The sequence below is a fragment of the Pelodiscus sinensis genome, chromosome 12 (genome assembly GCF_049634645.1).
Source record: "Pelodiscus sinensis isolate JC-2024 chromosome 12, ASM4963464v1, whole genome shotgun sequence".
NCBI classification, from domain to species: Eukaryota; Metazoa; Chordata; order Testudines; family Trionychidae; genus Pelodiscus; species Pelodiscus sinensis.
In genome coordinates, this window is record NC_134722.1 from 43925007 (window position 1) to 43940902 (window position 15896).

The following is a 15896-nucleotide window of genomic DNA, read 5'->3' on the forward strand; positions in this document are numbered from 1 at the left end:
CCGAATGAATGCTTCAAAATGGATTCTTTGAGGATCCCCTCTATGATTTTTCTGGGGACTGAGGTAAGGCTGACTGGTTTGTAGTTCCTTGGATTGTCCTCCTTTCCTTTTTTAAAGATGGGCAACTACATTTGTCTTTTTCCAATCATCCAGGATGTTTCCTGATCTCCACAAGTTATCAAAGATAATGGTCAAAGGTTCTGCAATGGCATTTGCCAATTCCCTCAGTACCCTTAGATGCATTAAAGCCGGGCCCATGGATTTGTGTATGTCTAGCTTTTCTAAATAGTTCTTAACCTGTTCTTTGTCCACCAAGGACTGCCTACCTCCTTCCCAATCTGCACTGCCTAGTGTATTAGTCTGGGAACTGACCTTGTCTGTGAAGACAGAGGCAACGAAAGCACTGAGTACAGGCAGTCCCCGGGTTACATGGATCCGACTTACATCGGATCCCTACTTACAAACGGGGTGAGGAAACCCCGCACTAGCTGCTTCCCCCCAACAGACCAGGGAGACATGAAGCTAGCACTCCCCCCCCCCCCCCCCCCCAGCAGACCAGGGAGATGCGGAGCGGCTTTTCTCAGCAGACACCTCAGCTTGAGAATAAAGGACTGAGGGAAGTGAGGTGTAGGAGAATAAAACTTAGCTCTGGAGAAATGTTTGGCTAGAGTTTCCCCTACAATATGTACCAGTTCCGACTTACATACAAATTCAACTTAAGAACAAACCTACAGTTCCTATCTTGTACGTAACCCGGGGACTGCCTGTACTTCAGCTTTTCCCACATCATCTGTAACTAGGTTACCTCTCTCATCCAGTAAGCGCCCCACACCCTCTCTGATCACTCTCATTGCTAAAATGCCTGTAGAAACCTTTCTTGTTAGCCTTCACATCCCTTGCTAGCTGCAATTCCAATTAAGCTTTCGCCTTCCTGATAACTCCCCTGCATTCTCGAGCAAAATATTTATACTCCTCCCTAGACATCCGTCCAAGTTTCCACTTCTTGTAAGCTTCCTTTTTGTGTTTAAGCTCACCAAGGATTTCCCTGGTAAGCCAATCTGGTCGCCTACCATATTTGCTTTTCTTACTGCGCATTGAGATAGCTTCTTCCTGTGCCTTTAATAAGGCTTCTTTAAAATACTGCCAGCTCTCCTAGACTCCTTCCCTGCATCCCAGGGAATCCTGCCCATCAGTTCTCTGAGGTAGTCAAAGTCTGCTTTTCTGAAGTCCAGGGTGTGTATTTTGCTACTCTCCTTTCTTCCTTTGGTCAGGATCCTGAAATCTACCATCTCGTGATCACTGCTTCCCAGGTTGTCATCCACCTCTGCTTCCCCTACTAGTTCTGCGCATGGCCCCCGGTCAGATCCTTCAGCACTTGTACCAAGAAGTTATCCCCACCATTCTCCAGAAACTTCCTGGATTGTCTGTGTACTGCTGCATTGGTCTCCCAACAGATGTCAGGGGGATTAAAGTTACCCATGACAACCAAGTCCTGTGATCTGAAAGCTCCTCTCAGTTGTCTGAAGAAAGCCTTGTCTACCTCATCCACCTGATCCAATGGGTCTATAGCACACACCAACCACAACATCACCCCTGTTGCTTCCACGTCTAAACTTAACCCATACACTCTCAACAGGCTTTTCTCCCTCTCTGTACTGGAGCTCTGAGCAATCATACTGCTCTCTTACATACAATGCAACTTCTCCTCCTTGCCTCCCCCATCTGTTCTTCCTGAACAGTTTATACCCTTCCATGACAGTGCTCCAGCCATGCGAGTTATCCCACCAAGTCTCCGTTATTCCAATCAAATCATAGTTCTTTGACTGGTAACTAGTGGGGTCCCCCAAGGATCTGTCCTGGGACCCATCCTATTCAACTTATTTATAAATGATCGAGAGAAAGGGGTAAACAGTGAGGTGGCAACATTTGCAGATGATACCAAACTGCTCAAGATAGTTAAGACCAAAGCAGACTGTGAAAAGCTTCAAAAAGATCTCACCCAAACTGAGTAATTGGGCCACAAAATGGCAAATGAAATTTAATATTGATAAATATAAAGTAATGAATATTGGAAAAAATAATCCCAACTATATATAAAATATGATGGGGACTAATTTGGGTACAACTATTCAAGAGAAATCTTGGAGTCATTGTGGATAGGTCTCTGGAAACATCCACTCAGTGTGCAGCAGCAGTGAAAAAAGCAAATAGAATGTTAGGACTCATTAAAAATGGGATAGAGAATAAGACTGAAAATAGCTTATTGCCTCTATATAAAACCATGGTATGCCCACATCTTGAATACTGCAGACAGATATGGTCGCCTCATCTCAAAAAAGATACATTGGCATTGGAAAAGGTTCTGGAAAGAGCAAAAAAAAAAAAATGATTACAGTTTGGAACGGGTCCCATATGAAGAGAGATTAAAAAGACTTGGACTTTTCACCTTAGAAAAGACGATACTAAGGGGGGGATATGATAGAGGTCTATAAAATCATGACTGCTGTGGAAAAAGTGAATAAGGAAAAGTTATGTACTTATTCCCACAATATACGAACTAGGGGTCACCAAATGAAATAAACAGGCAACAGGTTTAAAACAAACAAAAGGAAGTTTCTCTTCACTCAGGACACAGTCAACCTGTGGAACTCCTTGCCAGAGGATGCGGTGAAGGATAGAACTTTAACAGGGTTCAAGAAAGAGCTAGATAGATTCATGGAGGCTAGGTCCATCAATGGCTATTAGCCAAGATGGGTAGGAATGGTATCCCTAGCCTCTGTTTCTCTGGAGGTGGATGACAGGGGAGGGATCATGTGAGGGTTACCTGTTGCGATCCCTCCCTCTGGGGCATTTGGTATTGGCCACTGCGCAGACAGGTTACTGGGCTAGATGGACCTTTGGTCTGACCCAGTGTGGCTGTTCCAATGTTACCTATCCCATAAGACTTAGTGCTTATGATGGAAAGACCATCCACTATTCGATTAGCTGATTAATGGAAATGTAACATCCCTAACAACAACAGCCTCCATTGCAGATTTCCCCACTCCAAATTAATTCCCAACTGACCAGTAGCTGTCTGGTGTTGCAAGCTTCCACAGGGCAATTGCCACACACATCTCCATGGTTAGAGTATGTCTCATTCTAGCATTCTTGCACTTCAGGGTAGGAAAAAGCCAAAATTCCAAGCAAGTGGCCTTACGCATTCAGAAGTTTTGCAGCCACTGCTGATCCTCCCATAGATGCAGCCCTATGCAGTCCCACCAGTCTGTGCTTGTCTCATGGCACCAGAACTGGCATTCTACTGTGTCCAGAGGATCGAATGGAAACTGCATTTCCATCAGCAGAAGAGATGAGATCCTGAGATTTGTCCTCGTCTTCCTGTGGAATGACATGCGCTCTCAACATACTGAACCATTAGGCACATTAAAATAGACATCACCATCACAATGGTTTGATGCAAAACAGAATCTATGCTTGCATTGCTATGGCATCTGCATGAGTAAGAAAGGCCAAAAAAGGCACAAAAAGACTACTTCCCAATGGTCTCAAGCAAAGGGGGAGGGAGTAGATGAGAGCATTATAGGGTGCTGACAACATGACAATAATTACACGCTACACAGGTTTGATCCCAGCGTGCCCTGGGAGCATAACTCAGAATGCAAAGTGGCACAGGCACTGTGGGATTGCTACCCACATTGCATCTCTCTCAAAGTCAACAGCAGTCTCTCTAAAGGGGACATGCTATTTCAAACTACACTGAATTCTTCCCCGCAGTGGTGACATGGACCTTTGACTTTGCAAAATTCAGTGACCAGAAATTGATCTTAATAGATTCAACCTCATTTCATGGTGTAGACATGGCTTCAGTCTAAAACTTATCAGTTTTTGGCTCAGATATTGTTAATCCTATCTATTTTAAATGTGGATATGCATTTGTCCATATAAAAGTCTCATCTTCCAGTGACTGATACTAAGCTCTTGGTTTGATTGATCTCTTGTATCCTTGAGTTCCACAAGTCAAATATGCACTACATAAAATAATTTCATACCATCAGTTTTAAATGTGTTGCCTTTCAGTTTCATGTAATCCTCCTTTTTTCTTGTATTGTGAGAAAAAGTAAATAAGCATACCTAACTTACCTCCTCTGTACCCTTCATTATTTAATTTAGGACCCAGCAACATGTCTGAGTATTTCAAATTATTCTTTCAATGTGTATTACCTTGCATTTATCACCACTGACTTTCATCTGTCATCTGACTTTGAACTTCCTCACATACTTCTCTAGTCTTAGCTATAATAATTGTGTCATCTGTCAATGTTACAACCTCATCATTCATCCTCATTACCAATTCCTCAATAAATATATTAAATGGCACCTGATCCTAGCACAGGTCATTGGGACACCCCACCATTAACCTTTGCTACATAGAAAACTGATTACATCAAGTATGTAATTTTGTTTCTGAAAATCCTTGGAGGAAAATCAAACTATAAAAATTCTCTCCTCTCTCTGAAGCAACAGAGGGTATTACAAGGAAAATTTAAAAACCACTATGACAATACCACAATACCTCTATTGGAAAAATCAGGCTATGGGAACTTATATATTCTATACTCCTGGGAGAATTCTGTGCCAAAAAAATTAAAAATTCTGCACATAGTTTAAAAATTCTGCATACTTTAGTCCACTCGCCTGCAAGTGAGTAGGTGAGTGGACTACTCACATTCCCTCCCTCCTTGTTACCTCTGTATCAGAAGCAGTGGGGGGAAGGTGGAGCAGGAAATCTGAGGGGTCCCAGCACCCTGCAGGTGCCTCCAAGAGACAGGAGCTGCTGGATCTGGCACACGCCAGGACTGAACAAGCTTGGCTCAGTCCAGCTTGCACTGAGTTCAGGATCTACCTCCGCTGCAGCTCTGCAGTTGAAACAGCCCAGTTCCTGCTATATCTGCCCACCCAGCTCTTACTTCATTTCAACTACGGAGTAGCAGCAGGGGGTAGTTCCTGGACCTGGCGCAGAGCTGGGACTGAGGCTTCTTTCCTTATTGACTAACCATCTAGTCTATCAACTAAATGTTTAGTTAATTACTCACTCCTACCACCGCTGCTTTATTTGCCATAACACAAATATAATCATGCTCCAACACTCAGCCCCAGCCACTCAGGACTCTCAGAAGCAACGCCAGTTGCCCATAAAAGGTTCAGGCAGGGATGCGGGGGAGAAATGAGAAATTCCGCAGGAAAAAAATAAAATTTTGCAAGGAACATGAATTCTGCACAAACTCTGCATTGGACAGTGATACTTCTGCAGGAATTAATACTATCATGATGACTAAACCAAGAGAGAAGCAGCCCTGGTTGCAACAGTGCAGAACCTGAAGGTGATCATAAAACTACGTGTCTAATGAAGAGACTTAAAAGTTCTGTCTTCTTCTCCCAAGTTATAGGTGGATGATAACGTCATGCCAACCTGGGTACCCTTAATTCCATATTAGCAGCTGTTTACACAGCAATTCTTATTGTATCAGGAGTTCATGTTTAACACAAAAATACTACAATCATACTATAAGAGATTTTGCTTTGTCTGTGTAGATGGGACCAAACACTGTTACGCTCTGTTACCGCTCAGTGTTGTAAAGATCAGAGTTATAACATGGAGAGGATGTTTCAACAAAGCTAGTGTCCCAACCCTGGAGAATACAGCTGGCCAAGAAGAATCAGCTGTATGTTGAAAGGTCATATCCCAACCCACTGGAAAGAAAGACACAGAGTAAAGTAAGGGAGAGCAGAACAAACTGATCAACTAATTTCTTTTAAGTTATTATGCAGATAGGATATTTTTCTATTTTTTCTATTTTCCTCCTATCCCTTTGCGGTACTAATAGGTCATCCAAAGCAAAGAAAGAAGGAAATCATTGGAAGGAATCAATAGCATCTGTCAAGCCATATGGGTCCACAAGCCACACTTTAGGCAGGTATGTCACATGGAGAGCTTGAAGCTATAAGGTCACTATAGATTGCTTATGAGTGGAAAAAGCTGAAGCTTACATATTATTTTCATTTAGATTTTTATTTCAGGTCTCACTCTAGGCATCCAAAGGCAGTTGCCATGCCCTCATTTACCAGAGACTGTACAAAATCCCATGGCTAACAGAGCACACCCAATTTAAAAATGCTACCTGGCAACTATCATGCTGTGTGACCTGAACGCTGCACTCCCACCAGATCTCACAAGCTAAGGCAGTGATAGAGTAGCACACTAACAGGATGAAAGATCAAGGCAGAACAATAAAATGTTCCTATGGGTACACACTTGCCTCCAAGACGATAAAAGAACAAAAAGTCTCACATAGTGTTACAGAAGTAAATACAGGACTATGTAGCACTTTAAAGACTAACAAGATGGTTTATTAGATGATGAGCTTTCGTGGGCCAGACCCACTTCCTCAGAGCAAATAGTGGAAGAAAATAGTCACAACCATATACTGTATACCAAAGGATACAATTAAGAACACATATGAAAAGGACAAATCAAATTTCACAACAGAACGGGGATGCGGGGGGGGGGGGGGGGGGTAAATTTCTGTGAGCTAATGATATTAGAGGTGATAATTAGGGAAGCTATCTTTGTAATGGGTAAGATAACTAGGGTCTTTGTTAAGGCCCCCCGCGCAAAGTGTCAAATTTTAGCATGAATAACAGTTCAGAGGATTCCCTTTCAAGTGCAGTTTTAAAAGGCTTTTGAAGCAGGATGCAGGTAATTAAGTCATTGAGACAATGTCCTTTCTGGTTGAAATGGCAAGAAACTGTTTTTTCTTTGTGATCCTGTCTAATATCTGTTTTGTGGGCATTGATCCTTTGGCGAAGTGTCTGAGACGTTTGTCCAATGTATATAGCAGACGGACACTTTCGGCACATGATAGCATAAATTATATTTCTGGATGCGCAGGAATATGTGTTCTTGATCTTATAACTCACTTGGTTAGGTCCAATAATGGTATCAGCAGAGTGAATATGTGAATAAAGCTGGCAACGGGTTTGTTGCAAGGGAAGGTACCAGGGTTGGTATTAGTGTGGTATGTCCTGTGGTTGTGGTAAGAATCATCTTGAGGTTAGGTGGTTGTCTATAGGAGACTATGGGTCTGTCTCCCAGAGCCTCTTGGAGTTTGGTATCCTGTTCCAGTATAGGCTGTAGTTTATTGATAATGTGTTGGACAGGTTTAAGTTGGGGGTTGTAGGTGATGGACACCACAGTACAAACCAACAACGGAAAATTAGACTCCACTCTCTACAGAAATCCCACTGACTCATACAGTTACCTACATGCTTCCAGCTCCCATCCAGAACACACCATACAATCCATCATCTATAGCCAAGCCCTTCGATACAACCACATCTGCTCTAATCCCACTGACAGAGACCAGAAACTTCAGGATCTCTACCAAGCATTTATAAACCTCAACTACATACCCGGAGAAATAAAAAAGCAAATTGAAATAGCCAGACGAATACCTAGAAACCATCTACTTCAAGACAGACCCAAGAAAACCAACAATAGAACACCACTTGTCATCACCTACAATCAGCTTTGTCCACATATTCACACTGCTGATACCATCCTGCTTCAAAAGCTTTTTAAAACTGCACTTGAAAGGGAATCCTCTGAACTGTTATTCATGCTAAAATTCGACACTTTGCACAGGGGTCTTAAAGACTCTAGTTATCTTACCCATTACAAAGATAGCTTCCCCAATTATCACCTCTAATATCATTAGCTCACAGACATTTACCTCCCCCCCCCCCCCGCCCCGCATCTCCCTTCTGTTCTGAAATTTGATTTGTCCTTTTCATGTGTTCTTTTTTTTTTCTTAATTGTATTCTTTGGTATATATGGTTGTGACTATTTTCTTCCACTATTTGATCTGAGGAAGTGGGTCTGGCCCTCGAAAGCTCATCACGTTAGACTAACCATCTTGTTAGTCTTTAAAGTGCTACATAGTCCTGTATTTTGCTTCAGCTACACCAGACTAACACGGCTACATTTCTATCACTATAGTGTTACAGGAGAGTGTACTGCTGACAACAGTGTTTCAGATTAGGTTTTAAACAAAAATCTCAGCCACTTGTGATAGTACTTTTCACAAAAGCCCAATTCAGGCTATTAGAGTTGTACAGTTCAAGGTCAGAAGGGAACACCATATTCAGATCAGTGGTTCTCAACCAGGATTCTGAGGCTTCCGGAGTGGGGGCACAAGCAGGTTTCGGGTGGTCCTCCAAGCACAGCTAGCATTAGACTCACTGGAGCTCAGGTCAGAAAGCCAAAGTCTCACCACATGTGGCTGCAGCCTGGGGCCTTGAGTCCTGCCACCATGCTGGGGCCGAAGCCTAAGCCCAAGCAACTCAGCTTCAGCAGCTGCCCTGCTTGCTACCCCCTACTGCGGGGGGGAGAAGGGAGACAAAAGGGCCTCTGTGAGCCGGATCCAGCCCACCAAGTAAGTCGATCTGGCCAGCGGTGGCCTGCTACTCCCCCAACCCACAAGCCAATCAGGGCCTGCAGGAGGGGGAGAAGTGGGCAGTCTCCTCTCACCCTGCAAGGGGTGCGGCACTTCTGCAAGGAGCGTGGAGCATTTAGGACAGGGGCAAAGTGGGAGGAGACTTCACGCAGTTCCCCCCTCCCCCAGGCCAATCAGGGATTAGAGGCAAGGGGAGCACGTGAAGTTTCCTCCTGCCATGCAAGGGGCTCAGTACTTAAAGTCAACTGCCAGCTGCTGCTCCCTTGCAGGGTGCGAGCAGGGAACAAGAGACTTCACATGCTCCCACTCCCCAGGCCCTGACTGACCTGGGGGCAGCAGGGGGAAGCATGCAAAGTCTACTCTCACTGCCACAGGCACAGGTACCTAGAGGGAACTGCCATTCTCTCCGGGGGGAGGGGAACTTTGCACAATCCCCCATCCCCAGACCAAGCAGGGTCTATGGGTGGGAAAGCACAGAAGTGTCCTAGCCCCACTCCTTCTACCTGAGGCCCCATCCTTTCCTGGGTGGCCTAGGGCTACTTCAAAAGTTTCTGAAGTGGCCCCTGGCCAAAAATTATTGCCCATCCCTGCCATAATGCCAGCCCTGGGTTTTATACCTGAAAACCAATTGTTGTAGCCCAAGTGAGCCATGGAGTTTGTATAGCATATTGGGGGAAGGAAAGGCTCTGAAAGAAAAAGATTGAGGACCGCAATCTAGGTGGACCGCCTATCCATCACAGATCACCACCACCCATCTGAACACTAAATTCAACAACCAAAACTATGCCAAAGTATTGCAGCCCACAGGTGACTAGACTGTTAAGTGCCTTAGGCAGTGAATAGCAAGGACACAAATGCAGGAAAATGATTGTGAGATATACCCAGATAAATGTGACAAGTGACCCCACCATGCACTCATGCTGCAGGAGCAAAACCCTACCAAGTTAATTGCCAATTTGAGTTGAGGAACAATTCTTTCCCTCTCCCCCACATACGGCCATTAGTATGACCCCACAGATATGAGCAAGAATCAGCCACAAAGTGTAGGGTTCACCAGCAGAACTGAACCGGGGACCCCTGGAGCTTAGACCAACTGGCTTTCAGCTGAGGCAGTAGAGCACACTCAATCTTTCTCTCTAAGCATCTAAGTGCAGCACACCCAGTAGGTGTGTGGGTTACACAAGCAGCCAGCAGACAGAAAACAGGACTACATAGCGCTTTAAAGACTAACAAGATGGTTTATTAGACCCACTTGGGTCTGGCCCTAGAAAGCTCATCACGTTAGACTAACCATCTTGTTAGTCTTTAAAGTGCTACATAGTCCTGTTTTTTGTTTCAGCTACACCAGACTAACCCGGCTCCATCTCTATCACTAGTCTACCAGCAGACAGAGTACTCCGCAAGGCCTCCCATTCCACCTACTTACATTCCCAAATGGCGTTTCAATTAGATCCCAGACTTTTCCTCCAGATCCCTGTCCTACGTGCCTATGTAGTGCTGCGCTGCAGCATTAAGCAGAGGCTACAATAAACCAGCCCAATCCAGGCCGCATGAAGAAACCCCTGGGTACTCCGGGCCCAAACAGGTGCCAAGCACTGTGGGCGGGACTCTCTGGGGAACCAGGCGCCCGTGTGGAGGGGTGCTTAGCTCCCTCGGGCAAGGCGCCGGACGGAGACACTGGAGACACGCCCGGCTACGCCGCAGCCCGGTCACCGGGCAGGACACATCCCGCGCGGGCGGCGGGGCAGGCGGAGCCGGTTCCGGCGGGGAAGGGGCGGACACGCCAGAGGAGCCTGGCATCGCCCCGCGGGCCGCCCCCATCCCCTGAGGCGCGGCCGAGGGGCTAAGGAACGAGCCCAAGGCCACCGGACCGAGGAGCGCCCCTGGCACAGTCCCCGGGCGCCCCCGTGGGCCCAGGGCCCCTCGCCAGGCCGGCACCGCCGGGGGCGGGGTGGGGGTAGCCGCGAGCACGAGGCGCCCCCGCCCGCCGGCCTGAGCTCGCGCCTACCTGCCGCCTCCTTCCGCTGCGGGAGCCGCTGTCTCCGCGCCGGGCGCGCTGATTGGAGGAAGCGCCGCTCCCCCAGCGGCCCCCGCGCCACTGACGTCAGCTCAGCTTGGTTGAAACGCTTAGCGAGGGATTCGGACCCGGGGGCGCCGGGCCCAGCGTGGGGTCCCTGGAGCGTCGGGCCCAGCGTGGGGTCCCCGGGGGCGCCGGGAGCCGGGCCCAGCGTGGGGTCCCTGGGGGGCAGCGGGCGCCGGGCCCAGCGTGGGGTCCCCGGGGCGCCGGGCCCAGCGTGGGGTCCCCGGGGGCGTCGGGAGCCGGGCCCAGCGTGGGGTCCCTGGGGGGCAGCGGGCGCCGGGCCCAGCGTGGGGTCCCTGGGGGGCAGCGGGCGCCGGGCCCAGAGTGGGGTCCCTGGGGGGCAGCGGGCGCCGGGCCCAGAGTGGGGTCCCTGGGGGGCAGCGGGCGCCGGGCCCAGAGTGGGGTCCCTGGTGGGCAGCGGGCGTCGGGCCCAGAGTGGGGTCCCTGGGGGCCGGGCGAGGTGGGGAAATCCCTAGTGGTGCGGGGTGTGTAGGGGCCATTGGCCAGAGCCCAGCGGGAACCTAGTAGGAGCGGATCCATCCGCACCTCGGCAATTGAGGCAGCTGGTGCCCTGGCCTAGGCCCCGCTCCATCGCATCCGTGCTGGGGCTGGGCAGGGGGCCCAGCTGCCTGAGGTTGCCTGGGGCCTGGCACTGCAGAAACAGCTGAACGCACCGCTCTCAAGCCCGCTGTGCGCTCCGCCTGCCCTGCACCAGAACGAGCCTGGGATGGGAAGAGCCCGCACGTGGCGAAATTAACTAAGCAAGGCGGGTAGGAGGCGCGATCGCTGCCTGAGCAGGGGGCTGATGGCCTTGCCTGCGGTCACTAGGCCAGGGCCACTGGATCCGGCCCGCGGGCCCCCCTGCCGGGACCCCCCCAGGCACGTAGCACAGAGCTCAGTCCCCGCTTCTCTCCGCTCTGCAGGGAGGGGGAAGCGTCCTGCCATCTCCCCGCCCCCAGCCCAAGCCTTAGTTCCGATTGGCCAGAAACAACCGGCCAATAGGAACTGACCCCGGCAATCTCTGAGCTCCTATTGGCTGGAAACAACCAGCCAATAAGATCTGAGAGATTGGAGGATGGGAGCCCCGCAAATCTCTTTCCCCTCCCAGAGCTGAGCGCCACGTGGTGTTTGCAGCTTGCCGTTGTCAGTCATTTGGGGCTGCAGCAGGCAGGGAGCCCAGCCTCTGGCACCCCTGTGCCTCCTATACATACTCCAACTCCCCAGGTCACCATCCTAACCCTCTGCACCCCCCTGCCTCAGGACACAATTCTCTCCCAGACCCTGTACCCCCCTATACCCACCCCCAGGCCAGAATCCTCTCCTGCACCCCAACACCCTCCCAGACCCTGCACCCCATTCCCCTGCCCCAAGTCACTACCCACACCCGGTATAGCCTGCATCCCCTTTTCCCCTTCTCCCAGGTCACAGCTCCCTCCCAGACTTTGCACCCCCACCTCGGCTACACTGTCTACACTGGCAGGTGCAAGAACACATCCACACTGCCATGTGCTTTTGCGCAAGAGCACCCATGGCAGTGTGGACGCTCTCTTGTACAAGAAAGCTCTGATGGCAATTTTAGCCATAGGGCTTTCTCGTGCAAGAAACCCCTGCTGCGCCTCCACGCTGCCCTCTTGCACAAGAGAGCTTCTTGTGCAAGAAGTCCTCTCTTACCACACTTTACTGTAAACCTTCTTGTGCAAGAGCAGGCGAGCAGTATGGATGCTCTACAGAAGAATGGCCATTCTTGCGCAAGAACCCGCCAGTGTAGACATAGCTCTAGTGCCCCTCTCTCAGGCCAGAACCCTCTCCTGCACCCATACCCCTCGCTGACCCTATCCCCAAACCCAGGTCACAACTCCCTCTTTTGCCCAAACTTCCTCTCAGACCTCACACTGTCTCCTGCACCTCAGTCCCTTACCCTCTGTGCCCAACCTCCATCCTGGACCTTGTATGCCCTCCACAGAAAAGTGTGGCCCTTCACCGCTTTCCAAAATCTCGAAGTGGCCCCCCCTCCAAAAATTATTGCTCACCCACGCACTAGGCAGACAAGGAGCATGGGTCCCTCTGCCTTATAGCCGTGTGCTGCAGTGACAGCAATGGAGTTACTCCTGATTTATGCCCACCATGCCCTGTGCTGTGTGCTGCTATAGCATTTACCTATGCCAACAGAAGGGATTCTCTGGTCTGGGGAGTTGCTGGATCACACGACTGGCAGAAGGATTTGGTTCCTAGTTTCTAGTTCAGTTTGGTATGGGGGTAAGAATTAACAAAAATGTCCCATTTATACACTTTTCAGCTGTATGTATGGCCACATTCCAGAGGGCTGCTGCAGAGCGATGTAAATTAACCACAGGCATTCAAAGGATGGGCAACTGTGGTACAATCACCACCCTACAGCTCAAGATTACTACTAGGGAATTGAGCAACTTTGTTTTACAGTTAGGACTCTTAAGCCCTGATCTACAGTAAGAAGTTATTTTAAAATAACCCTCTTTATTTTGAAATAATAAGCGAAACATCCATACTACCAAGCCTATTATTTCAAAACAATGGCCTGGTTATTTCAAAATCTGTATTGCTTTCCTCGAAGAATAATGGTTATTTCAAAATAGCGTTACTGTGGACACTCCACTGCTGCTATTTCAAAATAACTGCTCCCTAAAGTCATTCAAAGTAATATTCCCCAGTGCTTCCTGGGGCTCAAAGTTGAGGTATCATGTCCACAACAATGGAGCCTGCCTTATACTAATTTCAAGACTCCCCTGTAGTGGGGACACTTTGGTTTTATTTCAGAAGTTATTATTTTGAATTTAGTTATTTTGAAATAATCTCCTAGTGCAGACATACCCTAAGGAAGCTGTACTAGCTAAGGCTACTGAAGAGAATCACTGATTTAGTCGTCTGCCCCATCCATGCCCACTTCCTAGCTGGTGCTACCCACTTGGTGGGCTGTGGAAATTCCCTTAGAAAACCCCTAAGGTTAGAAATCTATTTCTGACCCTACAGCCTGGCTGATTTCAGGGAAGGACTTTTTCCAACATAACCCCATCCTGAATTTCTTCTGTAAACATCTTCCTTTAGAATACATAAGTTTATGGCATCCAGGCATAATAATTGTTTCATTTAACAATGTGAAAATTAATGATGCCCCTCTTGTGCCATGTGGAATCACAAATACATCAAATTGCCACACAAGGGGCTACGTCTAGATTGCATCCCTTTTTCGTAAAAGGGATGCAAATTAGACGTATCGCAATTGCTAATGAAGCGGGGATTTAAATCTCCCCCGCTTCATTAGCATAAAAATGGCTGCTGCTTTTTTTTCGGCACGGAGCTTTGCTGGAAAAAAGCGCCAGTCTAGACGTGGATCTTTCGGAAAATAAAGCCTTTTCCGAAAGATCCCTTATCCCTCTTAAAATAAGGGATCTTTCGGAAAAGGCTTTATTTTCCGAAAGATCTGCATCTAGACTGGCGCTTTTTTCCGGCAAAGCTCCGTGCTGAAAAAAAGCGGCAGCCATTTTGATGCTAATGAAGCGGGGGAGATTTAAATCCCTGCTTCATTAGCAATTGCGATACGTCTAATTTGCATCCCTTTTACGAAAAAGGGATGCAATCTAGACATAGCCAAGGGAGTATAAGAAAGTGATTGCTTCCCCCTTTCTCTCTCCAGATATGCACTACTTGCCAACGCTAACAAATCCTCTTCATGAGCAGATTCTCCCAGTCTCATTTTACTAGTTTTGGCTGCTGCCGGAGGGTTAAATAGCTAAAGATGCTGCCTGTTTGAAGGCTTTTAAGTGCTTTTGTTGAAAGATCAGCAACATTATTTAAAAGGCAGCCAGAGAACAGCTGTCCTTCCCTCCTGCCTCATAGTTTTTTACCTTGCCATCTGGATTTGTTTCATGCTGTCTGCCTCACTGGTGACATGGAGCTGCGTGATCGTCTGGTGTCTGACATTCATAATACCAGCATCAGACACTGGCCTTCAAGGACACTGGATCCAGCATCCTACTTCAAAATACCAACTGTCTACCATAAAGATAGTAGAGGGAGGATTTTTTTCTTAATATGTTTTCTTTTTTCTGCAGTCCTTTAAAGTTTCTATAGTGCACAATAGTGATTTGCAAAATTACAGGAAACACAAGGAATACACAGAGATTCCCTGCCCTTGGCTTGGGCATAAGATTGTTCTTCCATCCAATTTGATTAGGAAGAAAGAATTCCAGGTTGGGGTTTGGTTAATAGCTCCCATTTCCTGCAAGATGCAACCAAGACTCCAAGCCATTAGTATGGACTAAATTGGCACAGATTTGTAAGGTGACAGTGTGGGTTCAAAAAGGCTCCCTCCTTGCATCCCAGCATAGGGACTATTCAGTTATTGAAATCCCTGGATCTGATCCTGCAAGGCCTGATGAAATGCATAATGGAATACTCAAGGAGCTGGTTGAGGAGATATCTGAGCGATTAACTGTCATCTTTGAAAAGTCATGGAAGATTTCAGAAGACTGGAAAAGGACAAATATAGTGTCCATCTATAAAAAGGGAAATAAGGCAACCCAGGGAACTCCAGACCAATCAGCTTAACTACTGTACTAGAAAAGAAAATGAAGCAAATAATTAAGGAATCCATTTGCAAACATCTAGAAGATAAAAAGGTAGTAAGTAACAGGAAGCATGGATTTGCAAAAAGAACAAATCATGTTAAACCAACCTGATAGCTTTCTTTGATAGGATAACAAGCTTTGTGGATAAGGGGGAAGTGGTAGATGTGGTATAACTAGACTTTAGTGAAGCATTTAATACAGTCTTGAATGACCTTCTCATTAATAAACTAGGGAAATACAATCTAGATGTGGCTACTATAAGGTGGGTGCGTAACTGGTTGGATAGCCATTCCCAGTGAGTAGTTATCAATGGTTCACAGTCATGCTGGAAGGGTATACCGAGTGGGATTTCACAAGGATCAGTTTTGGAACCAGTGCAATATCTTTATCAAGTAAGATATTGGTATAGAGAGGACACTTATTAAGTTTGCAGATGATACCAAGTTGGGAGGAGTTGCAAGTGCTTTGGATGGCACGACTATAATTCAAAATGATCTGGACAAACTGGAGAAATGGTCTGAGGTAAACAGGATGTAATTGAAGAAAGACAAAAGTACTCCATTTAGGAAGGAACAATATCTTTCATGCATACAAAATAGGAAATAACTGTGTAGGAAGAAGTACTGTAGGAAGTAATCTAGAGGTCTTAGTGGATCACAAGCTAAATATGAGCCAACAATGTGACACTTGCAAGAAAAC

At 47.4% G+C, this 15896-nt stretch overlaps 1 protein-coding gene across 3 annotated transcripts in view; it reads right to left on the reverse strand.

Moving 5' to 3' along the window:
• The window catches only part of NUP93 (nucleoporin 93), a 176322-nt gene extending 164809 nt beyond the window's left edge, over positions 1-11513 (reverse strand). Inside the window, exon 1 of one of the 3 annotated variants that reach the window (XM_025180496.2) lies at positions 11409-11513. The gene's annotated coding sequence lies outside the window, so the exon portion shown is untranslated. Of the gene's footprint in view, positions 1-9939; positions 10276-10521; positions 10675-11408 lie in introns of those variants that run through there. The other 2 variants (XM_075940391.1, XM_006114732.4) reach the window with 2 other exon arrangements.
• Between the last annotated feature and the right edge of the window lie 4383 nt (positions 11514-15896).